Source organism: Halichoeres trimaculatus, unplaced genomic scaffold, assembly GCF_033239565.1.
Source record: "Halichoeres trimaculatus isolate MK-OKI-2021-1 unplaced genomic scaffold, fHalTri1.1 fHalTri1_scaffold_4, whole genome shotgun sequence".
Classification (NCBI taxonomy): domain Eukaryota; kingdom Metazoa; phylum Chordata; class Actinopteri; order Labriformes; family Labridae; genus Halichoeres; species Halichoeres trimaculatus.
The window spans coordinates 37,850,954-37,859,332 of record NW_027437182.1 but is presented as its reverse complement, the minus strand read 5'-3'; the positions used below and the strand labels follow the sequence as shown (position 1 = coordinate 37,859,332).

Sequence of the window (8,379 nt, the reverse complement as noted above, 5' to 3'; positions counted from 1 at the left end):
AAGAAATGACACTCTCATTTATTTATGGGCTCTGGTTAATTGCAGACTTACACAGCTGCCTGTGATAGGCTGGAGGGTTCTGCATTAACAGCTGCTTGGAGGCACAAAGTCAGCAGCAGACCCACTCTCCCCCAGCCATCCTCACCTTTCCTCTCCCCCTCTTGTCATTTCCACTCAGAGTGGAGCAGAGTTTGCTTCATTAAATCTGTAATGAGATGCAAATGAGATGTAAATCCCTCCCAGAGGAGTAGACCGCTGCAGGGGGTGATCTGATGTCAGCGTTCTAGAGGGAGGCCTCAGGAAGAAACAGGGAGGAGAATCTGTGTGTGTGTGTGTGTGTGTGTGTGTGTGTGTGTGTGTGTGTGTGTGTGTGTGTGTGTGTGTGTGTGTGTGTGTGTGTGTGTGTGTGTGTGTTACAGAGAAAAAAAAGGCAGAGCTGTTGAGAAAAGGCTGGAGCATTGATTGCAGCTGTAGAAAAATGTTTTTGATTTATCTTGGACAAGGGAGCAGAATGGGACCTTCAGTATCACTGCACAGCAGAGAAACTCACTGGCAGAAAAATAATACCCCCAATCTGTCCTCTGCTCCACTCCACATCAGACAGGAAGAGAGAGGGGAGAGAAAGGGGGGAGGAAAAGATAGAGCCGAGCAGCAAAAATGTGAGAAAAAGATGATGGGGGTGGGGTGGAGTCAGTGGCGTATCCAGGACTTTTTTACCGAGGTGGCTAGGATGGGACACAAAGTTAGTCTAGGGTGGCCTTGGTATCACGGAATTAAACTCTCTCTCTCTCTTACACACACACACACACACACACATACATACACACACACACGTATATATATATATATATATATATATATATATATATATATATATATATATATATATATATATATATATATATATATATATATATATGTGTGTGTGTGTGTGTGTGTGTGTGTGTGTGTGTGTGTGTGTGTGTGTGTGTGTGTGCGAAAAAAAAAATATATTTATATATATATATATATATATATATATATAAAATCATCATTCATTCTCTCCAAAATTGCTTTATCCTCTACTACTGAACTCTGTTTTGGTCTTCAATGTAAGATTAAGACATTTGATTGTTTATGTCATCACTTTTGTTTCCCTTTGTATTATTTTTTCAGCCATTTGCTTGTTAGTGTTAACAGTAACACTGAATACAGATTTTTGTTTTACTGTTAGATCATTTTCTCCCATATCTCCTATATGTATCAATTTAATTATTTTATCCCCCACCTCACACACACTCAAACACTGCCACTACATCCTCACACTTAATTTAATCAATTTACTGGCACGCAAATTGTTGGTTGTTGAAAAGTAGCTTGTTTGTGTTGACGTCTTATTCTACGGTTGACATGCGGTGGTTAGCTTAACTGCTGGTTCTGCATATTTAGTAGTCCCCTGTATGTGGGTTCTCAGATTTGTGTTTAAAGTTGTTGAAGTTGACAGAAACTTTGCCTTGGGTTGGCACAATAGGCATCTGAACACAGAACTTTTCCCCGTGTTTTTTTTTTTTTTATTTACAAAAACTCATCGATTTAGGAAGGTGACTGCTCCAGCTGCTCCTCTTCTCCTTCCTTTTCTGCCATCTCTCAGTGAACTGAAGCAGGTGTGTGTGAGTGTGTGTGGGCAGTGAAGTCGCAGGCAGGGATTGTTGAGTGATGACATCAAAAGCTCCTCCGCTTCTATTGGTTGACACAGACATAGCAGCGTTTGGAGATGGCGTCAGTGTCTGATCCTTACAAGTGTGAGATGAGACTGCAGGAGAAAGCTTCGCTTCAAGCACATCAATATGAATCATTTTAAAATATTTAATGTAACTTTTTGCTACCGCGCTACATGCCCAAAAAAATCAACGAAGCTATTGAGACGTTTTTTTCTTTTTGTAAACAACGATGCTACCACGTCGTTACTGAAAAATGTAGTTAAACTACTAACAATGCTATTTGATGTTACTGCCCAACACTGTGAGTTACCATACCTCTCAATAGTCTGAATCTGTTTTTATCAAGTTACAATAAATGTTGTCTCTGTCCTGTTTCGCCGGAGCAGGTGATACGAAGATGCAGCGTGCTTATCTCGTGGCTCTATTGATCCCAGACCTGCATGGTCACTGCAAAAAGCTCCGCTGATCAGAAATCAGCTCTCTGCAGATCAGTCAGTCAGCCATCACCATTGATTGACCGCTTTTCTCTTGTTTCTTGTGTTGATGAACTTGGCCAACTACCTATCAGATCTGGGGTGGCCAAAGGGGTGGCCATGAATGAGATGAAACGCTTTTGCAGCCTGAAAAACACCAAAGTACTGTGTTTTACCAATGACATGGTGTCTGATATCTCAAATAAAATTCTGAAGATCGCTGCTGAGCATCCATCAGTGAAATCTCTCATCATACACACAGGAGCCCGTGATGTTGCAAAGCAGCAATCAGAGGTACTGAAACGGGACTTTACTGATCTGCTCAACAAAGTTCAATCCCTTAAAACTGAGGTGTATGTGAGTGGGCCCCTGCCAACAGTACGACGAGGAGATGAGAGATTCAGCAGGCTGATGGTGCTGAACAGATGGCTGAAAGGTACATGTGCTAATCGATCAGTGAACTTCATTGACAATTTCTACATTTTTTGGGAACGCAGACACCTCTTTAAGGCGGATGGGTTCCACCTTAACAAATCAGGAGTACAACTGCTCAGCTCCAACATTTTTTATTTTCTGCGTCAGACACCAGCAGCCCCTGCCAAGGACAAGAAGCAAGACAATCCAAAACAACAGATAAGACGGCGCTCTGGAGGACTGCTGACCCAGACAGAGGCTTCAGCTTCACCGTCATCATCCTCATTTCAACATGTGGAATCTCCTTCATCCCTCACAGCTCAGCAGCAGGAGTTTTCCCTGCCCCGAACAGGAGGCCTTCAATCTCCACCTCAACAGTCCCCACCTAGCCTCCAACTGTCTCCATCCAGTCCAGACTCCCCACTCTTGGATTTCACCGATAGGATGAAAAACCTTGTCAATATTGGAATTCAGCTGACACCACGTCCAACCCCCACACTCTCTCCCTTCAGCCTCCCCTATCTTTCAGCCCCCCCAACTCCACCACGCCTGAAACCTCCGTCAACCAAAAGTCACAAGGCTCCCCCACCCCCCCTGAATCACCACGTCTGTGAGTCTGACTGATATGTGCCGGGTCTGGGCTGTAACACTGATATCAGTAATGTTTTTATCCAGAAAAAGTCAGGGCCCTTTGGAATTCAAGGAGTCTTTCAAATCCCTGTGATAAATAGAAGAAAACAGAGGACTCTGATGGAAAAACGAAGAAACATCTGTAGATACGTAAATTTATCAAATTTGGTATCCATTTCCTGTGAGTCACAGCTTGTCACTGGAAAGTGTGATGAGGCCCCAAAAGCACTAAAAATGGCTTTATTAAACATCAGGTCTTTAGCAGGCAAAACATTTTTAATTAATGATTTTATTACTGAGCACAAACTTGATTTTATGTTTTTAACAGAAACTTGGTTGAGTGAAAATAACAGTGCAGCTGTTCTTATCGAGTCAACCCCTCCAAACTTCAGTTTTCTCAGTGAAGCCAGGGCTCACAGGAGAGGAGGTGGAGTTGCAGTTTTATTTAGCGACTCCCTTAAATGCAAACAGGTAACTTTTGGAGGTTTTGAGTTTTTTGAATATGTTGCTCTTCAGCTGAAGACCTCCCGAGCCATGATCATAACTATTTACAGGCCACCTAAGTACTGTGTGAGCTTTTTTGATGATCTAAGTGAAATGCTGTCTACAATATGTGTTGAGTTTGATGATGTCATTATTGTTGGTGATTTTAACATTCATGTTGACAACCCCCAGGACAGAGGGACCAAAGAACTGAGTTTTACTCTGGACAGCTTTGGGCTGACTCAACATGTGACAGAGCCCACACACAATAAGGGCCACACTCTGGACTTGTTTATCTCCAAGGGTCTGAACATTTCCAAGGTTGTTGTGACTGATGTTGCTCTGTCTGATCATTCCTGTGTTTTCTTTGAGAGCACTATCTCAGTGCACACAAAGATTCAAACAGAAATAATCCACAAAAGATGCATTACTGAGAGCACCAGTGAAATCTTTAACCAGGTCTTCTCCTCCACAAGCCCCCTGCCCTGTAGCAGCTCAGTCAATGAACTTGTAGACAACTTGAGTTGTAAAATTTCAAGTGTTATGGACTCCATTGCCCCACTGAAGGAGAAAGTTATCTCAGGAAAGAAAAGATCTCCATGGAGAAATGCTACACATGTAAGAAATGGAAAAAGAGAGTGTCGAAAAGCTGAACGTAGGTGGCGAAAAACAAACCTTCAAATTCATTATGAGATTTACAAAGAACAAATTCAAATTTATAATTCACTACTGAGGGATGCTAGGCAATCTTTTTTCTCTGACATAATTGCCAAAAACCATAACAACACACGTGCCTTGTTTGCTACTGTTGAGAGACTAACCAACCCTCCTGTGTCAGTAAGCCTTGAATTTCATTCCAGTAAGGCCTGCAATGATTTTGCCTCATTCTTTACAGAAAAAATTGAAAAGATTAGACAAACAGTCACTTCCTCTATATCAGGTTTGGGATATGAGTTGTGCCCACCTAGAGCCCATCTTAACATCATGACACAATTCTATCCTATAAACCATAGAAACCTGGAGGACATTATACACCACTTAAATTCTTCCTCCTGTTGTCTAGATATCCTGCCAACAGATTTTTTCAAAAAAGTCTCAAAAATCATGGCATCAGATCTGGTACAGATTGTAAACGTGTCTCTTCTCTCAGGCGTTTTCCCACAAGCCCTGAAAACTGCTGTGATCAAGCCTATGTTGAAAAAGAACAATTTAGACAAGACAGTGAAAAACAACTACAGGCCCATATCCAATTTACCATTTTAAGTAAAATTATTGAGAGAGCAGTTTTTCAGCAATTACATAACTTTATGACACTGAACGACTGTTTTGATGTCTTCCAGTCAGGTTTCCGGCCTCATCACAGCACTGAGACTGCACTGGTTAAGGTGTTTAATGACATCCACCTGAACACAGACAGTGGCACAGTTTCAGTAGTTGTGCTGCTCGATCTCAGTGCTGCTTTCGATACAGTAGACCATGACATACTGTTAAACTGACTAGAGAACTGGGTGGGACTTTCTGGCACAGCACTTAATTGGTTTAAATCTTACCTGAAGGACAGAGACTGTTTTGTGTCTATAGGTAACTGTACATCTGAGCGGACAAAAATAACATGTGGAGTCCCCCAAGGCTCCATCCTGGGGCCTCTGCTGTTTAACATTTATATGCTCCCATTGGCTCAGATTATAAAAAACAACAAAGTCAGTTACCATAACTATGCTGACGACACACAGTTATACATTTCAGTGTCACCAGGTGATCATGGCAGCATACAGGCTCTGGGTAAATGTATTGAACAGATCAATGATTGGATGAGCCTAAACTTCCTCCAGCTAAACAAAGACAAAACTGAGGTTGTTGTTTTTGGAGCCAAATCAGAGAGAGTCAAAGTCAGTGAGCAGCTCCAGATGTTACAGTTAAAAACCACTGACCATGCCAGAAACCTAGGCGTGATCATGGACTCAGATCTGAATTTTAACAAACACATTAAGACAGTTACAAAGTCAGCCTACTATCACTTAAAGAATGTGTCCAGGATTAAAGGACTGATGAGTCAGCAGGACCTGGAAAAACTGGTCCATGCTTTTATCTTCAGTAGGCTTGATTACTGTAACAGCGTCTTTACAGGTCTCCCTAAAAAATCAGTCAGACAGCTGCAGCTGGTTCAGAACACTGCTGCTCGAGTCCTCACGAAGACCAAGAAAGTGGATCACATCAGTCCAGTTCTGAGGTCTTTACACTGGCTTCCTGTTTGTAAGAGGATAGAGTTTAAAACACTCCTGTTGGTTTACAAAGCTCTGAATGGACGAGGGCCAAAATACATCAATGATCTTCTGGTCCCTTATGAACCACCAAGACCACTTAGGTCTTCTGGATCAGGTCTGCTTTCAGTCCCCAGAGTCAAAACTAAACATGGAGAGGCAGCATTCAGCTTCTATGCTCCAAATATCTGGAACAAGCTGCCAGAAAATATTAGGTCTGCTGAAACTCTGAGCTCATTTAAATCCAGGTTGAAGACCCACCTTTTTACAGCTGCCTTTTATTAGAGCATTTTAACAAATCATTTTAATATCTTGTCTTTAATTTTGCACTACAAATTTTATCTTAAAATCTGTTTTTCAAATCTGTTTTTGAATCTGTTTTAAAATCTGTTTTAAAATCTATTTTAATCTTGTTTGTTTGTTTTTTGTCGTTTGATTTATTGTATCTTTTTAATTAATCTCATTTCTAATTGAATTTTAATTGTTTTCTATAACTTGTTTTGTCTGTAGAGCACTTTGAATTGCATTGCTGAAATGTGCTATAGAAATAAACTTGCCTTGCCTTGCAATGAGTTTTCAGGGGTGGCACCTGCCACCCCAGGCCCCTCCTCAAAATCCCCACTGGGTGTAGTCAAGGAGAGGGTGATGCAGCCGAGCCTGTTGACATGAGAAAAATACACCTTTCATCAAAATGACACTTCACCTCCCTCACTGCTCCGTTCACTCTGACACAGCTACTCACCCACAACACAAGCTGGGGGTGGTAGGAAGAGAGGAGACCTGTATGAGTCCCGTTTGCTGTCATCAGCAGAAAAACCATGTGAGACAGTTAGCAGAGTCAAGTCAATACCAATCAACAAGCTGCTGTTTACAAACCAACACCACAAACGGTCAGCAAGATAACGTTCGGTAACATTGAACACGGAGAGCTGGCACGCACACAGAGGGACCATGAGACCCTGAGAGTGAGGCTGTAACACCCTCTATTTATATACGCGTGTGTGTGTGTGTTTGTGTGTGAAATGTCAGCTGTCCATTAGCGCCCTAACAGCTTTCAAAACAACACAGCAGCAGCCAACCAATCAGTGAGGTCCTGGAGGAGCTCAGAGCCTGAACAGTTTGTCCTTTTCAGAGACATCCAGCTCTTTATGTGAAGTCCTGACTCATTATGGTGACTCACACCAGTGTGTGTGCAGTGCTTGTGTTGTTGTTGTTAGTTTGTTCAGTGTGTGTGGTTAGTCTCTGCTGATCATCAGAGCATCACTGAGGTTCTATCAGATCAGTTACATCATTTAAGTCTCTTAAAGTCACTACACTCATCCCATTTTCCTCTAGACAGCGCACACACACACACACACATACACACACACACACACACACACACACACACACACACACACACACACACACACACACACACACACTGAGCACGCACTGAGCCCACAGTGGGCACGCACAGAATAGAATAGAATAGAATAGAATAGAATAGAATAGAATAGAATAGAAAAGAACTTTATTGTCATTGTTACAAGTACAACTAAACTGAAGTCACAGCAGCAATCAAGAAAACAAAAGTAAGAAAGTGTATAGAAAGTGCAAAAAGGTCCACAAGAAAATAGATGACGACAGCTTGTCCATCATTGTCCAGCCCAGCCAGTCTCCACCTCCACAGGGTCCAGGACTGAGCTTCTTCAGCAGTCTGTTCAGTCTCTGTCTCCTGGATCCTGTCTGCTCACAGCAGGTGAAGTTCTTCCAATGTGCCGTTAGTGTCTGGTGTTAGCTCTGTTAGCCATGTCTGTAAATAGCATGATGCTACTCTGCTCTCTGGTATTCCCTCTGTTGCTGGGTTAGCACAGCTAGCTTGTCCATCTTATTGGAGATAGATCCCACGTTCCCAATAACGATGGATGGAAGGATAGGACCATGTCGTCACTTCTAAGCTCACACCTGAGAACCAGCACATCGTCCACACCTCCTTCTCCCCACCTTGTGGGAAGACAACAGGCCTTATACCAGTTAGCACTGATATGCTACGGACTGCTAACAGATGAGTTCATATGTAAACAATGCGGCCATGGTAGGATCTCCAGACAAACACTGGAGAAAAAGTAGTAAAAATATCGCTGAAGACACAAAAAGTTTGGTGTCTGGAGCTACTGCAAAAGGCAGCTACTTGGGCAGCGCCTAGCAACATACACACACATATACATACATATTTTTATTTATATTGGATTCAAGCTGGAGACTCTGCAGCTCTACTCTAAGTTTCCATGATCAGAGTCTTAAAGTCAGATGGAAATGTTCCCAGAGCCTGAGAGAGTTCAGACACTGAGCACAGTAAATAAACCTCCTCATATCACACTCTTTATATAGAGCTCTCCGTGTGATGATGATGACGATGATGATGATGATGATGAT

At 42.3% G+C, this 8,379-nt stretch overlaps 1 protein-coding gene across 1 annotated transcript in view; it reads right to left on the bottom strand.

The window, feature by feature from the left end:
• Positions 1-8,379, bottom strand: part of dab1a (DAB adaptor protein 1a) — a 381,277-nt gene that overhangs the window by 350,749 nt on the left and 22,149 nt on the right. The window lies entirely within an intron of this gene.